This window comes from Canis lupus, chromosome 8, assembly GCF_003254725.2.
Source record: "Canis lupus dingo isolate Sandy chromosome 8, ASM325472v2, whole genome shotgun sequence".
Taxonomy (NCBI): Eukaryota; Metazoa; Chordata; class Mammalia; order Carnivora; family Canidae; genus Canis; species Canis lupus.
In genome coordinates, this window is record NC_064250.1 from 18178199 (window position 1) to 18196869 (window position 18671).

The 18671-nt window shown below is 33.8% G+C and overlaps 1 pseudogene; it reads right to left on the reverse strand.

Moving 5' to 3' along the window:
* Positions 1-9061: 9061 nt before the first annotated feature.
* On the reverse strand, positions 9062-9176 carry LOC112658223 (small nucleolar RNA U3; annotated as a pseudogene).
* Positions 9177-18671: the final 9495 nt, after the last annotated feature.

Below are 18671 nucleotides of genomic sequence, written 5' to 3' on the forward strand. Positions count from 1 at the left end.
ATATTTTTTCTGTCAAAGAAAGGGATGTTTGTGCTAGAAATTCATAAGAGATATATGAGAAACACACACAAAGACTAATCCTTTGGGTAAATAATTTACAGCACAAATTGAATTCCCAGACATATAAGGTCTATTTGTTACTGTTAGTGCATTGATTAGGAAGAAATGAGAGCCTTAAATTAAGGATGTGTTAGAGTACCCAAGGCCACCTCTAGCTTTGATGATTCACTAGAAGAATTCACATGACAGGGAAAAAGCTGTTGTACTTAGTTATGCTTTTGTTTACAGTGAAAGGATACAGATTAAATCAGCAAAGGGAAAGGACACATGGGGCAAAGCCCAAGAAGAATCAGGTATAGGCTTGCAAGTGTTTCTTTTCAACAGAGTCACATAGAGACGTGCTTAAATCTCTCATCAGTGATGTGTAACAAGTGTGAAATATTGCCAATCAAAGAAGCTGCTCACCAGAGCTTTGGTGTTCAGGGTTTTTATTAGGGTCAGTCATGTGGGCATGTAGCACTTAGGTGACTGAGCTTAGCTACTCAGACCCCACAGACCCTCCGAACAAAGATAGGCTTAACCATAATTCAAATTGTCAGGATAAATTTATCTAGTCACATTGTAGCATGGCTCAGGGCTTCAGAGATATAAAAATAATCTTTTAAGTTTTTACTTAAATTCGATTTAGTTAATATACAGTATAATATTAGTTTCAGGTACACAATATAATGATTCAACACTTCTATACAGCATCTAGTACTCATCGTAACAAGTGCATTCCTTAATCAGACATACAAAAATCAGGTAGAAAATTACAAGGGCTCAGAAGATAGCTCCTGGGAGCTGTCCAAAGTCTAATCCCGAAAATGAACTTTTCTTTGGAAAATGTTTTTCAAAAGACATTTCTTTGGAGTGTACAGGGTTTGGGGAACTTAGTCCTGCTGAATTAGCCATTTCTTGTATTATTTCTTTATCTCTGGTAAGAATGCTATTTTTAAAACTATTTGGATAATATGAATTTAGCTATATCAGGGTTTTTTTAAATTATTCATATTGTATGTATTTTTCCATTGGCCTTGAATCCTCCTTGAATCTCTTACCTTTCATCTGGGCCCATTTTTCCTTGTGCATGAGAAGTGTTTATTAGCATTCTCTTCAGTACACATCTGCTGGTGATGAATTCTCTCAGTTTTTGTTTGAATATTTCTTTATGTTACCTTCATTTTTAAATAATATTTTTAGTTAATAGAGAATTCAATTTGGAAGTTTATTCTCCCCATCCATTTAGAGTTTTATTATATTTTCTTTGGACATTTCTTGTGTCTGTGGAGAAATCTGTTCTTAGTTTTTCTGTTGCTCTTTTAGAGATGGCTTTTTTTTTCCCTTATAGCTTACTATATATGTTTTTCTTTTTCATTGGTTTTTCATTAGCTATATTGTTAAATGCCTAAGTATGTTTTAACTTCTATTTATCCAACATGGGATTTATAAAACTTATGTAATATATGGCTTCATATCTTCACTCAGTTTTGGAAAATTCCTTGCATTTACAGTTTACATAGTGTTTTTGTACTCTTAAAAAAGGTTAAAACCTCTAGTATTCTGGGTCACTCTTTTTTGAATTTCCATCTCTTTTGTGCTTTTATAATTTAGTGTATATAGTTTATTCTGAATGGCTTTTTAATTCATTGACTCCCTCCTTATTCATTGAGTGTCTTATATCAATTATTGTGTTTTCAGTCCTAAAATCTTCCATTTTATTCCTTTTATAGAGTAAAATTTTTCATCACATATTTAATTCCTTGCAATGCTAATCATAGTTGTTGTTGTTGTTGTTGTTGTTTTAATTTATGTATTAGAACTCTGTTCTCCTGTGGAACTATTTTTACTGTCTGAGGTTGTTGTTTGTTTGCTTGCTTTGTTTTTTCAGTCTGGCTTTTTACTTCTATATGCCATGTCTTAATTTCAAGAGTTATTTTAAAGCTCAATAATCAGGAGACACATTTTATATTAACATAAAAATAGGCTATTTGACAAATGGAAAAGAACAGAGTCCAGCTATAAACTCTCGATCAGTAACTGTTTTCAATAAAGTTTCTATAGTAGTTTCCTATAGCTATAGTAACAAGTTATCACAAACTTGGTGGCTTAAAAAATATATTCTCTTACATTTTTGTAGGCCAGAAGTACCAATTGGATTTTACTGTGCCAAAATCAAAGTGTTGTCAGGGTCATACTCCCTCCAGGTCTTTAGGAGAGAAATTGTTTCTTTCCCTTTCCCTGTTCCAGTGCCTGGCTGCCTGTATTCCTTATTCCTGTTTGTTGCCCTTGCCTCCATCTTTAAAAGCAGTGGCATAGCATTTTCCCTCTCTGACTCTACTCCCCAACCCCCCCATCACATGGCTACTTTCTTTTCAGTAGTAAAATATCTGTCTTCCTTCTTCTTTTAAGAAAATGTATGGTTATAACTAGGGTCCATCTGGATAACCTGGGATAATCTCTCCATCACAAGATTCTCAAATTAACCAATCTGCAAAACCCCTCTGCCATATAGGGTAACATTCACAGGTTCCAAGGATTAGGACCTCGACATCACTGGTCATTAGTCAACCGATTTATGTGCCAATGCAGTTAAATAGGCTAAGGCTAGTATTTTCAACATATAGTTCTAAAACTATTGGAGAACCATAAACTAGCCAGTCAGCAAGCCAAAAGAAGGGAGGAAGAAAGCAAACAAGCAAGGAAATCTCTTTACCTAATACCATGTAAGAATTTAACTCAGTATAGATTATTAATTTAAATGTGAGGGCTAACACTATGAAATTTATATATTTTTTAAAGATTTGAATTATTTATTCATGAGAGACACATAGAGAGAGGCAGAGACATAGGCAGAGGGAGAAGCAGGCTCCTTGTGGGGAGTCTATGTGGTACTTGATCCCAGGACCCCGGGATCATGACATGTGTCAAAGGCAGATGCTCAACCACTTGAGCCACCCAAGTGCCCCAAACACTATGAAATTTCAAGAAAAATTATAAAAGCGTATCTTTGTAATTTTGGGTTTTTCAAATATTTCTTAAATATGAGAAAAAACCATGAGACATAAAAGAAAAATCAATAAATTGGGCTTTATAAAAATTAAAAACTTTTGATCTTAAAAGACCCCATTTTGAAAATGAGAAAGACAATCTACAGACTGGGCATTACTATTTATAAAACATATACCTGACAAAGAACTTGTGTCTAGACCATATAAAGAATACTTACAACTCAACAAGACAAACAACCCATTGAGAAATGGGCAATAATTTTAACATTCATTCAACAGAAGAAGATATATTGATGAAAATAAGCACATAAGAAGATGCTCAAAATCATCTAGCTCTCCCTGTAGATGAGTTAATTTACCTAATAGGATTATTTCTGTATCCTTTTATACCAAAACCAAAACTCTGCTTTCTTTACCCTCCCCAAATAGCCTAACCAAAATCCAAATCCTATAATAAGTATTTCATAACACTATCTTACTGGGATTCCACACAGTTCTCATGGTGTGCATTATTCCTCAGAGCAATGAGGAGTAAACCCAATTTGTTGGCTGGAACTAAGGCATCAATAGTAATGATAGTTTCAAGACTGTTTCTGAAGAGAGAGAGGTACAGATAGACAGACTTGCAAAACTCCTACCATCACATCACATCTAACCTTATGGTAACATCAACATTAATACCTTCAAGCATATTATCTTTTTAAAAATTTTTTTAAAATATGTTATTTATTTATTTATGAGAGACACAGAGAGAGAGAGGCAGAGACACAGGCAGAGGGAGAAGCAGGCTCCCCTCAGGGAGCTCAATGTGGAACTCGATCCCAGGACCCCAGGATCACACCCTGGGCTGAAGGCAGGCTCTCAACCACTGAGCCACCCAGGTGTCCCTCAAGCATATTATCTGTTTCAGTTTAACACCAACACTAATGCCCCCTTTTTGTGCCCTAGAACACATTCACTCTAGCCTTTCAAGAGCATTATTCTAGCAATTCTCCCTTCTAGGGGTAGCATAGAATAGCCAGCATTCTTAAGGACCCTACACCTAGACTGTCTGGTTTGAAATACTTCTATTTGTATGACTTTGAGTAACTTAGTTATCTCCTCTGTGTCTGGGTTTTCACATCTTTTTAAAATAAGGATAATAATAATACTTACATTATAAGATTGGGGAGAATAAATAAGTTTTTTCCTAAGTGATTTATGAAGACTTTCCTTGATTGTTAGCATGATAATGACTTTAATTAATGCATCTCTTCTGCATCACCAAATTTCACTCCTATTAGACTCATTTCCATTAATGCACAAACATGCCTCTCTATTTTTTTTTATCTCATTTTACAAATAAACTGCCTTTTAACTGCACATTCTTCTCTGGCTACTGATGTATTTCCTAAAAAATCTCCTTTGCAGCCAGGCTCCTTGAGGGTACTTCTCTTTTTGTCTCCAACTCCTCTTCTACCATTTTCAGTTTTTTGCCTCTACCACTCCTGAGTTTGCTTTTCTCAAAGTTACAATTTACTGTCTTTGATGTTGTGAAATATAATGGGTAATTCTCAATTTTTACTTTACTTGAACTATTAGTATTTCATATGATTATACAGTTAATTTGTCCCTGCTCTCCCATAATCTTTCTTTACTGAGCTTCCAGTATTCCACACACTCCTGCCATTTCCTTGTTCCCTTTTGTAGTTATTTGCTTTCTCATTGGCTTTTTAATATTGATAAGTACCAGGGCTCCATCACTGGTTCTTTCCTTTTCTGTTAGCGTCCTCCCTCTCTTGGTGAGTTCATATCTTCCCAAGGCTTTTAATACCATCATATATGTATTTCTTGCCCAAATCTATCTCAAAAGAATAATATTTATAGAACTATATATAATTCTTTCTAATATTATATATAATATATACTATAAAAGATAGTAAAAAATAAAAATAAAAAATAAAAGATAGTATATATTTTATATATATAATATATATTTTTAGTATAAAAATTTAGTATATTTTTAGTATAAAAGTATACTAATAATATATATAAATATAGACTATATTTTATATATATAGTGATATATATATATCAGTATTCTCTTGACATCTCCAAGATGTCAAGTATCCTGACCTTCCCTCACCAACTATGTTCAGCCAACAGTCCTCCCTGTTTAAGTTGTTCTCTATCCTTCCTGTTGCTTGGTATAAAAACTTGGTGTTCTCCTTGATTCCTCTCTTTTTTTTTTCACATACTCCATTGTCTATTGTTTCTCCCCTCAAAACATATCCAGAACATGACTGCTTCTAATCCCATCCAGTGTTACCAACTTAATATAATGCCTCATCATCTCTTGTCTGCATATCCATAGTAGCCTCTTAACTAGTAGTCCTGCTTCTACCCTTGGCCATTACAATCTATTCTTAACAAAATGTTAAGTCAGATCATATCACTTCTCAAACTGTCATCATTTTATACAAAACCATTAAAATTATCTATAAATCCTTATCTCTTCGTCTTGTTTCCCTCTACCTAGACAATCATACAGCTTGCTGTTTTCTCCTTCTTACCTTTATATACATTCCGGTCACATTGGCCTCCTTGCCATATCTTCCACATAATAGGAAAGCACCTATTGTAGGACTTTTGTACTGTGGAGTTTGTTTTCCTGCAATGCTCTTCTCCAGATAGCCCTATGGCATTTTTACATGATTGCTTAAATTTTACCTCTACAATGAGGCCACTTTCCCTCTTAACCTATTTAATTCTGCAACTGTGCTTTTTATGCAGATATATTATTGATACTCTTTTTTCCTGCTATTTTCCATTATATTTTAATAGCACCTAAACAGTATATTATACTGTAGCGTTGACTGATTCATTGTTTTCATCATTTATTTTCTGTCACCCCTACCAAAATATATGCTTCATAAGAGTAGGAATATTTACATCTCTTTCACTGATATATCCCAAAAATTTGGCTAGGCACATGTAACAAATATTTGCTAAATAAAGAATGAATAAAAATAAAGGAGTCAAAGAAGGAGATCTGAAGTACTGTCTCCCCTCGCCGCCCTCCCCACGCCCCCGACAGTACTCTAGTGTCTTGTCTAGGAAGTTCAATAGGATAAGTAAAGGCCTGTAAAATTTAAATGAACAAGACATAACAACCTTTTCACCATTCACTGACAAATGCATACTACTTGTGATTAAATATATTTAAGTGTTTAGTCTATGTCCTATGAGTTAGTATGATAAAGAACTATTATTTTTAAACCACTTTATTGTTTCCAAATATGAATAATCCTGGTGTAAACTTTACACGTTTCTTCAAGTTTATTTGCTTCATAGTCTAAAGGTAGAGTATCAAGAAGCCAGTGTGTTATATGAACATCTGCCTTGTGTTTGTACAAGATAGAGTGATCTTACAGCTTAGCTGGGGCAGATAGCATTAGGCTCAGGTCCAGGAATGTTTGAATTACTGATACTGACCCTTGGCCAAGATAAAGATGAAGCAGAGTAGCTAGTGACATTTGAATTTTGAAACTCTCCTGGAGACACCCAGGCTAGTTTGTTTACATTGTTTAGGAATGTATTGCTTAATGGCTTACACCAGGTTTAACAGGTCACAATCTCTGGCTTTACCAAAAGACCCTGCTGGATTCACGTCCAAACTCTGCTGAAATCAAGATTCTTCACTGGTATCTTGGTGGACCACAATAACAAAATGAAGTGTATCCTGTCCTATTAAAAATAGGCCTTATGGAACTGCATCTGGAAGTCTTTTGGGCTCCCTAGTCTTTCCTGTGTTTTCCTTTAGTTGATATGCCACATATTTTTACCTTTATGAAAGGCTTAATGTGTGTGGGTAGTCTAGAGTGTGTTATGAATTCTTTCAATTATACTGCATAATAGATACAGTGGTTATAGGATTTTTTCAAATGAATTATAACCAATTTTCAGCTCTAATTTATAATTATGTTGCTGTAACATTTTATAATGTTTAATTAAAAATAGATAAATACTTTCACAGATTATCTTCTTTAAGATATCTAACTTTTTATCAATAGTAATTTTTTTCATTCTTCTGAAAACTCAGTAAAATAATTAAAGGCTTTGAGAAAGATAGGCTACAAATCAGATTTTCATTTTATGAGATAATGTGGCTATAGTTTGATCACATCTTAACTTCCATACATCCTATAAACTTTTAGGGCCATGCTGTATTATTTTTTGAATGTGAATCTCTCTTTTTCTCTAACAACATGGGATTATATTTTACCATAAGTTCTGTACCTTTAATTTTAAAATACATTTTTTAAACTTTTCTTCTTTCAGATGATTTAAAATGAAGTATTTTTCCAATTTACCGACAAAGTCTAGGAGGAATACTTCCTAGAAATGTACTCTCTCTGGTAAAGAGCTGCATTTTGGGGATGATTTTTACATAGCCAGAGAATTCCTAAAATGAACTTTGAGGCAAAGTCATGTCATCATTGATCTTCTGTTCAACAATCCTTGAAGCACTAATAACTCAAAACGGTTACAATATTTCATTACCATGGAAATTAGAAGTGATGGCTGTGACCTTGATGTATGAGTTGGTGACCCTAAACATGTAATGGATTCAGAGTCTTGAGGTGCTTGAAAATTATGTTTGTATAACCTTTTGGGATCAATGTATATTATCCTAAAATGAATCCATTTAAATCTGTTGGTAAGCTGCATATTTAAAAAATAATACTGTTATGCTTCTGCTTTTTTCTATTTTAATACAGATATACAATTTCCGATGAGGCTATATTTCTTGAACCAAAAACTATTAGTCATCTTGAAATAATGCTGTTTTTTAAATGAATGTTTGGATAAATAATTGTAAGATGGAAATAGTCATAGTTAACTAACCAGCCATGCCTTTTGGTTAATCTGCAACGTGTATACTTTTTAAGTTATGTGTTTTCTTTTTACCATATTTTTTTAGTTATTACTTTGAAATGACTATTCTCAGATTTTATGAATCCTTTAGTGGCAAACACTGTCCGTATGATCACCATAACCATCTCCTCTTTCCAGGCTTCCTTGCAGTTGTAGTGGGGGAATGTGGCTTATTATAGTAAACAGAATGCTGGCTGATGTGGCATACACCATTTGTAGTCCTAGATTTCCCAGATCTTCCACATTCTCTCATCTCCCAATTGGATGCATAAGATTCAGCATAGGACTGTATAGCCCAAGCTTCAATAGCACCACAAACTGAAAGGACCCTTGGTTATGGAAGTACCGGTAGTAGGAGACTCAGTCAGCCAGCAACATCCAAACTGTACTTTGTATAGATGATACATATACTTGTATTGTCTTAATCCACTGAGAATTTAGTTTCTTAAAAATAAAAGTTAGCATGTCCTGACTAATATAGCTTCTTACTTCATAAGTAAAAAAACATGTATACCAAACCTAAATTATCATATTTATGATAGGAATTTTGACATGTCATGAATTCATTGATTAAAATCTCTTAATTATGTCTTTCCCTAAAAACACAGTTACACTGACTGCAGATGTAAAAAGTAAAGCATATTCTGATTTTATTGCTTATTTTGGAGAGAGTAGAGTAAGGGTCAAGATAGTATGTAAGCCTCTTGCTTCTGGATTTATGACTATAATCTTAATACAAAATACAAAACGTGATTTGATTATGAAATCCTCTTAAAATGGCTATTCTAAGCTTTCATATTATCCATAAACATTTTGAAAAGCCAACCTTAAATCTCTTATTTGAATACCATATTTTCTAGGCTGTTCTTTGCTTTTTTGTTTTGTTGTATCACATCCATGATTTCCTTTGCTTTGGTAAGACACTGTAAAGCAAGACACAATTTCACTCAACAGTTACTCAAGACCTACTATCTGACAGAATGTCAAGTGCTGATTTATACAACAGTGAACAAACCATATCTGACTTCTGCCCTAATAGATACACTTGGGAACTTGTGAAGAAACAGATTCCCAATAATTAATTCTACGAGTATTCCACAGTTACAATTATGATAAGTAAATAGACACATGGAGGGAGGTATAAAAAGGTGTTAGAAGAGACCTAATCTAGTAACAAACTATAGAAATGATCCCTGAAAGTATAGTCTTGAGACCTAATCTAATATAGGGAAATAGGGAGTACTTTCTGAGAAAGAGACATTGATATTGGGCAATACAAAAGAGAAAAGAAAAAAGAAAAGGAAAGAAGGAAGAGAAGGAAAGAGTAAAAGAGAAAAGTCCTAGACCTGGTTAATTTTGTAAGGAGATATTCCTGTCAGTTTAGCAAATTATGTCTCTAATCTTGGTCTGGGGCACCTGGGTGACTCAGCTGGTTAAGTATTGCGTAAGGCTCAGGTCACGATCCTGAGGTCCTGGGATTGAGCCCCAAGTCCGGCTCCCTGCTCAGTGGGGAGTCTGCTTCTCCCATTCCCTCTCCCTCTGCCGCTCCCCATGCTTGTTCTGAATTCTATAGTTTGTTAAGATGGGCTCTCCAAATTTTACAGCCCAAGACAAAAGCTGATAGCAATTAAGATCACTTTATCTGCCCAGGAATTGAGACTTTTATCAGAGAGTGAATTGATTTACATTGTAATTTAAAGTTTGAGATTCAGAGATGAGAATGACTTTTTTTCTCACATTCCCTGGACTTTCACTTAAATTAATACCAAAAACTATCCATTAGATTACCTTAGCCAGACTGAAGGATTAGAAAATAAGCAAGTTATTTCATATTGGGAGATGTGTGCATGCTTATCTTTGCAGTTCTTTTTCATCAAGGACACTTTTACGTGAAACATGCCTGTTTGTTTTTTAACAACAAGTGCATGACCATTAAGAATATGATGACCTCCTAGGATAGTTTTCCTTGATTTGTGCTAACAGGCTAGAAGTTTTATACAACGTTATTTGCTTTATCACTCACTATGGTGAAGAAGGCAATTAATCTCTTTGTGTATACTGAAAATGGGTTTTACCTTGTAAATCCCCTAAAATATCCTCAGGGGACACGTTGACCCATGGACTGGCTCATTTGGTTTGGGAGTAGCATATTACCCAGTTCTAATCAATGAGAAATGAGAGAGAGTCTGCCAAAGGGTTTTTGGATGAGTTTCCTACCTTTTAAGTAGACATAATGAAAACAGAGATCTATTCTTCCACAAGATATTTTCTCTGGATATTTACATGTGTGGAGTTGAGTCTCAGTACAGCTTTGATCAACCTGAAACCATAATGGCCATTAAGGCCAAAAAAAGAACTGACACAGAGAGAATGGCTAAACTAAAGCAAATAAGCAAAAAACAACAATAATAATAAGGAAAGAAGCTGGATTCTTGATGATGTAATTGAGCTACTCTGAATTAACTAACCATAAAGCTGGCTAACCACCATCTATTATTCATAGATGATAGTCTTACTACTTAAATACATTAGAGTTGGAATTTTCTTTTACTTTTAGTAGAAAACATTCTGGTAGGTAAGTTCCATTTTTCTTTACTCAAGAAATGGAAAAATAATCAGTACAGAGTTATAAAAGAAATTTCGTCTGGGTCACTCATTTTGAAAGGAGTAAAATTAATCTCACATGAAAATCTCTGATTAAAAGTGGGAAATTGTGTCAGATTGCTACAGAAACAAGTGTTTGATCTTGGGAGACTGCTCAGACACCTTAAATTACCTATGACTAGAGGTAGGGGTATTTCTAAGTTACGGGATTGGACTGAATCTCAAGGAACAAGGCAAAAACTTTCAATTTATAAAATTATTAGTTATAAAAGTAAGGAAATTTTTAAAAATCCACAAAGAGTTACTAAATCAATTAATGTTACCCACATATTTAGATACTTAGTAACTAGGAATGTTCATTTACTAGCTTCTTACCTATATCATAAGAAACTGGTATTACTCTGGAACATGCATGTTGTAAAAAAAAATAATAATAAGTCTTATAAACAAATTAGACAACCTCTGTTATAAAGTTTCTTTGTGGAACAACATTGATTTTAATTCAAGTAATACTCATTGTACTCACTCTTGCCTAGAGGTAAAATACCTTAATGAAACTTGTCAAGTGAATTGATGACCAAAATAAGACAAAAAAAAAAAAAAAACCTACATTGCAATAATCCTTTGATTTGCACAGGGGAAATTTACTCAAATGCCAACATTCCTAGTAAGTGTTGAAATTGTTTTAAGTAACCATATTACACATCACTTAAAATGGCAAAAAAAAAAAAAAAAAAAAAAAAAAAGAAAAAGAGAAAACCCTAAAAGCCAAAAAACACACATATTTTCTTCCTTAAATCATGTGATATTGTTAAAATAGCCTGTACATGATAAAGAAAATTTAGTAAACAAAAGAAAGAAAATGTTCATCTGTTATCAAAATACCCAAATACAATTTTATATTTTCAGTTTCTATATTCTGTTTAGTCTTTTTATTTAACAACTTTTTACATAAAGTCACACCATTGTATATTTAATTTATATTTCATACTTTCCATGTTATAGTATTATTTAACTGAATAAATTAAAACATTTGTGAAATGAAACACTGAATGAATTTGCATACCTGACTTAGCTGCTTATCTCTTGGTGAATACTCAAATTATTTCTCAATAGTTGCTATAACATATAACATTGAGATGAAATCCTTTTGGCATAACTTTAATGTTAGTAAACACTTAGGCCTACCACATTATTATGGTTTTCCAAAGCATAATCACCTGATCAAATAATATTAAAAATAACATTTATATATAACCTATATGCCATACCCTTTACCTATTGCATAGTAAACTTAGTTTTTGTGAGTGCAACTATTTTATTAGTTCTTCCTTATGGTGTTACAGTATTAATAATTGATACTATAAATTAAGTAGTTAATAATATAACTTCACTAGCTTCTATAATTTTTATAACCATCTAGACATGTATGTCTAATATGGGAAAATCCTTGGCTTTCCAAGTATCTAACAGACTATACTATGTTGTTTTATTATTTCTATTTTCATGTCTGTTAAATATTTAAAATTTAGATAATCATGAAGATAAAAATAATAAAATTACACAATCCACTATCTCCAATAGTGAGTTAAATGAATCGGGTCACTGAATATAGAGTCAATTTTTTTTTAATCTAAAATTTTGGGGCAGCCCGTGTGACCCAGTGGTTTAGCGACGCCTTTAGTCCAGTGTAATCCTGGGGACCCGGGATCGAGTCCCACACCCGGTTCCCTGTACAGAGCCTGCTTCTCCCTCTGCCTGTGTCTCTGCCTCTCTCTCTCTCTCTCTCTCTCTCTCTCTCTCTCTGTGTGTGTGTGTGTGTGTGTCTGTCATGAATAAATAAATAAAATCTTAAAAAAATAAAATAAAATAAAATTTTGGTATTCTGTTCATTGTAGATTTTTTGCATTAATTTTCTTTTATTTTTCATCTTTCATTAAATGTTGTTATTAATGACTTTTCATCTTAAGTTTTGAGCCTGAAAGTATTTTGTATATATTTTTTCAGTAGTAAATATTGTCAACATTTTCCATAAACATCTTAAACTTAATTTTAAAGCTACTCTATTCCTAAGAATAATTTTTATTTCATTTCACTCTTCATCAAGATAACACAATGTGATATAACCTCAATCAGAGATGACGCAATCATGTGGCATACAGTATTTTATAATTTATCATTTTTAAAAAAGTAAAAAGTAGGCTTTATTAATGAAAAAGTAACATGACAAAGGCAACCATTCCAGTTTATAGACAAAAATACATTTAATTTTAAAAATATCATAACAAGAACAATTTGTATACATAAAGGAAGCTGACCAGAGATATTCAGTGGAACTCTCAGCAGTGGCAGAAATGTTCTATATCTGTGTCATTCAGTATGGGAACCACTACGTGGCTATGGTCACTTGCAATGAGTAACTCAGCTTTATATTTTATTGAATTTTTATTCATCTAAGTTTAAACTTAAATAGCTTCATGTGTCTAGTGGCTACTCTAATGGACAGTAGATTTAGATGCTGGGCCATGTCTTATAGGATGACCTATAAACTGTTTATTTCAATTTACATTAGGTCTAAAATATTTCCTTTGCCTATGGATTTTCCCATACCCAGTGTCTGCAACTTAGATATATAACATATGAACCATATGTTATATATCTTTTAAAAAGTAAGAGACTTGAAGGCTTGATGTGAAATACTTGACAAATAAGTCTCTTTTTTGTATATATTTTTTTATTGGAGTTTGATTTGCCAACATATAGCATAACACCCAGTGCTCATCCTGTCCAGTGCTTCCCTCAGTGCCCATCACTCAGTCACCCCAACCCCCTGCCCACCTCCCCTTCCACCACCCCTTCTTCGTTTCCCAGAGTTAGGAGTCTCTCATGTTCTGTCACTCTCTCTAATATTTCCCACTCATTTTCTCTCCTTTCCTCTTTATTCCCTTTCACTATTTTTTTATTCCCCAAATGAATGAGACCAGATAATGTTTGTCCTTCTCCTATTGACTTAACTTCACTCAGAATAATACCCTCCATTTCCATCCACATTGAAGCAAATGATAGGTATTTGTCATTTCTAATGGCTGAGTAATAGTCCATTGTATACATAGACCACATCTTCTTTATCCATTTATCTTTCGACGGACACCGAGGCTCCTTCCACAGTTTGGCTATTGTGGACATTGCTACTCTAAACATTGGGGTGCAGGTGTTCCAGCGTCCACTGCATCTGTATCTTTGGGGTAAATCCCCAGCAGTGCAATTGCTGGGTCGTAGGGCAGGTCTATTTTTAACTCTTTGAGGAAACTCCACACAGTTTTCCAGAGTGGCTGTACCAGTTCACATTCCCACCAACAGTGCAAGAGGGTTCCCCTTTCTCCACATCCTCTCCAACATTTATTGTTTCCTGTCTTGTTAATTTTCCCCATTCTCACTGGTGTGAGGTGGTATCTCATTGTGGTTTTGATTTGTATTTCCCTGATGGCCAGCGATGCGGAGCATTTTCTCATGTGCTTGTTGGCCATGTCTATATCTTCCTCTGTGAGATTTCTGTTCATGTCTTTTGCCCATTTCATGATTGGATTGTTTGTTTCTTTGCTGTTGAGTTTAAGAAGTTCTTTATAGATATTGGACACTAGCCCTTTATCTGATATGTCATTTGCAAATATCTTCTCCCATTCTGTAGGTTGTCTTTTAGTTTGGTTGACTGTATCCTTTGCTGTGCAAAAGCTTCTTATCTTGATGAAGTCCCAATAGTTCATTTTTGCCTTTGTTTCCCTTGCCTTCATAGATGTATCTTGCAAGAAGTTGCTGTGGCCAAGTTCAAAAAGGGTGTTGCCTGTGTTCTCCTCTAGGATTTTGATGGATTCTTGTCTCACATTTAGATCTTTCATCCATTTTGAGTTTATCTTTGTGTATGTTGTAAGAGAATGGTCCAGTTTCATTCTTCTGCACGTGGCTGTCCAATTTTCCCAGCACCATTTATTGAAGAGACTGTCCTTTTTCCAGTGGATATTTTTTCCTACTTTGTCAAATATTAGTAAGTCTTATCAACCACTTTTCTCACAAATGTTTTATGGCTTTTGAACATGTTGCAAATTATTCCCAGTCTTGTGTGTTTAGGAGCATATGTGTCTCCATAGGATCTTCCTTAGAAGTGACAGAAAAAATATTGTTTCAACATGATAATCCTGAGACTTCTGGGGGCTCAGTGGTTAAGTGTCTACATTTGGCTCAGGTTTGATCCCAGGTCCTAGAATAGAGCTCTGCATGGGGGTCCTTGCTTAGCGGAGAGCCTTCTTCTCCCTCTCCCTCTGCTCCTCCCACTTTGTTTGTAGTCTCTCTCAAATACATAAATAAATACAATCTTTAAAAAAAAAGAAACCACAAAAACATTAGTGTATAATTTGCATAAAACAGAGCCCAGGTAGAGAATTTTGTGTTATCAGCTCAGTGTAAACTTGAAGAGCACTTGAGCTCTGTGTGATAACAGAGCTAAAACTGCTGTGATCACATGGAACACTTTGTTAGTTTCTACACCAGAATATAATAGAAAAGTCCACAGATACGTGAAAGGAAGGACAGGTCTTAGGGGAATTACAATGGTTCTCTTGTTAGGCATATAATTGTATTTAACAGTGTTGACTAATGATATCAGACAGTGACTGTTAGTTATCTGAAGTGATTTTTAAGTAGCTTGCTTTGAATAATTAGTTTCCTTAAATGATAAACAACAATATTCAAAGCTCCATCTTCTGATGGATTTTGCAGATGATTCCTGAAAACTAAAAGAAAGCATGTCTTTGTTGATAGCAATAAAACTTTGTATGTGGATCTGTGGACTACTGTTTGTATGTGTTTCTGTGAGTTTCTCCTTACATCTTGAACAGATGTCAAAATAATTATTTACATGCTGTAACATAGCCACTATGGATTCTATCTTAAATTTAAAAAATAGTCCACATTAAAAACAAAGCAAAAAAAAATGAGATGTGTAAAAAGCAAGACAATTTTTAGAAGAAAATATAAAAATAATTTTTTTATGAATTCCGTGTGGGGATGTTTTTTTATACAAGCCGTGAAAGTGCCAACCATTGAACAATAAACATGATTGAAAAATTTTACACTGTTAAGAGTATAGTGCATTGAGGGCAGCCCTGGTGGCTCAGCCGTTTAGCAACGCCTTCCGCCCAGGGCGTGATCCTGGAGACCCCGGATCAAGTCCCACGTCGGGCTCCCTGCATGGAGCCTGCTTCTCCCTCTGCCTGTCTCTCTCTCTCTCTGTGTGTCTGTCATGAATAAATAAATACAATCTTAAAAAAAAAAAAAAAAAGAATATAGTGCATTGAAAGATCTGATGAAGAGGTGAAAAAAACACACCACTATCTGGGAGATCTTTTTCATTTAGGTAAGCATCAGATAATTATTATTCATAATATATAAGACTGTACAAATCAATTATAAAATAAGTCATTAGAAAAATGAGCAAAACACAGTAAGCCTATTCTGGAAGAGAATGTAGGAATATCAATAAACATAAGAAATGATTTTCATCTTCATTATTAATTAGGAAAATGCTAATTAGAGTCCAACTGACATAGGATTTTATATAATCTAGGAGGGCAAAAATTAATAAAAGATTCTGAAGTATGTGAATGAGAGAAAACTCATATAGTAATGTTGACATATATAGTTGGTACAACTATACTGGAAAGCAATTAGGAATTCTCTTATGAAGCTGAATGTAGTCATTGATATGCTCAGCAAATTCGCTCCTAGGATTATAATACAGATATATTCTTGCATAGGTGTACCATGAAAGATGCAAAAATGTTCACAACTAATAATAACTAAGCCAAATTCAGAAATGACTCAAATTATTATTATTTTTTAAAGATTTTATTTATATATTCATGAGAGACACAGAGAGAGAGAGAGGCAGAGACATATGCAGAGAGAGAAACAGGCTCCATACAGGGAGCCCAACATGGGACTCGATCCCAGGACTTCAGGATCATGACCTGGGCTCAAACACTGAGCCACCCAGGCGTCCAACTCAAATTATTTTGACAACAGATCGCACACAATGGAATGTTCTACAACGATAATTCAATGAACAATTACCTGTAAAAATTTAGATGCAGTTAAAAAAATACATCAAGTGAAATTTTTTTTTTTCTGAAGATGTTATACAGCATTCCTGTTTTTTTAAAAAAAGATTTTATTTGAGAGAAAGAGAGAGAGAGCGAAGACATGAGTTGGGGGGAGGAGCAGAGGGAGAGGGAGAGGTAGATTCCCCATTGAGCAGGGAGCAGGGAGCAGGGAGCCCAAAGCAGTGCTTGATCCCAGGACCTAGGATTATTGACCTGAGCAGTAGGCAGATGCTTAACTAACTGAGCCACCTAGGTGCCCCTAGCATTCCTTTTTTTATAAAGATTATAAAAGTCCCAAATTAAACAGTATGTTTTTAGTAATTAATATACTCTTAAAATATAACACATAGGAAAATGATTTTCTAAAATAGCAAAAATGATTGTAATTAAGATGTACACAAAAGTACCGGGTAGAGCCATTATTACTAATCTTTAATTCTTTGAGGTTACAGATTTGTATCTGATAATTGATATATTAATCAAATTTTTAGTTTTTGCAAGTATTACGTTAAAAATTAAGGTCAGCAAAAAAAAAAAAAAAAAAAAAATTAAGGTCAGCAAACTCTGCTATATTTAAAACTCCATTGTTGGATCTAGGGCTGATTTATTTTTGTTTTTTTGGTTTTTTTGTTTTTTGTTTTTTTTTCTTCCAAATTTTTATTTAAATTATAGTTAACATATAGTGTATATTTGTTTCAGAGGTAGAATTTAGTGATTGATTAACCACAGACATAACACCCAGTGCTCATCATAACAAGTGCCCTCCTTAATACCCATCATCCATTTATGGAATTGATTTGTTTTACCAATACATTTGTTAAAGGACTTAACATAGTGTACAAGTGCTTCCTGAAAAAGGTCATCTCATTCCTTTATCTTGATTTGTTATTTTCTGAAACAATATTTCATTCCTTAATTATTAGTCAGGGAATATGAAGGATATCCTGGGTTCTAAATGCATGAACCTAACACAGACATAGAAGTGAGGGGGTGGCACATTATTCTGTGATAAAGTGATGTGAGTTTTACATTTTGTTTCCTTTTTTTTTTTTCAGATTTTGAATAGCTTGCTGATCCATGCTTGCTCAAGTCTATATTTTTGCTAATAATCTAGCTGATATTTCTAGAATAGTGTTGAGCAACTGAAAGATTGAAACATTATTAATATAAACTAGTTTAATTGTACTTTAATATTTTAAAATTATCACGTAATTTACCATGTAAAGAATCATTACATGATTTCCTTTTTAGATACAAATTATACTCAAGGATTTTTATAGTATTTAAGTCTCTTTTTAAGTATTTCAGAGTGAGAGTCTACTTTTTTAAAAAGATTTTATTTATTTATTCATGAGAGACACAGAGAGAGGCAGAGACATAGGCCGAGGGAGAAGCAGGCTCCCTGCAGGGAGCCTGATGCAGCACTGGACCCTGGGACTCCGAGATCATGCCTTGAGCTGAAGGCAGAAGTTCAACCACTGAGCCACCCCCGTCGTCCCCAGAGTGATAGTTATAACGTTTCAAAATGAAAAACTAATTTTTAGTGTAGCAAACAACTAGGAAAAGAATTATTGTGATAAGTGTCCATGCATAAAACTGGATGTTTAACTAAAAAAAATCTACTTTCTTAAAAATTTGGTTAAAGCTTATAGCAATGGTGAAGTTCTTACATATAATTTTTATAGCATATTATTTCGATAATTATATTTTTACGAAAGAAAATAATGTAAACAATATTTCTAAGCTATACATTTTTACTAGTCCCATCACTAAAAAAATCATTATAATTGGTTTAAAATAATTTGACATTTCAGCTTTGCATAAAATAGATTTAAACATTGGGTCTTATTCAAGTGATAAGAAGCTGCCCATTCTCATTTTCTTTGTCCTTCTGTTTTATGATTTGAATTTCAGCTAGCTAAATATTTTTGAGATGAATATTGCA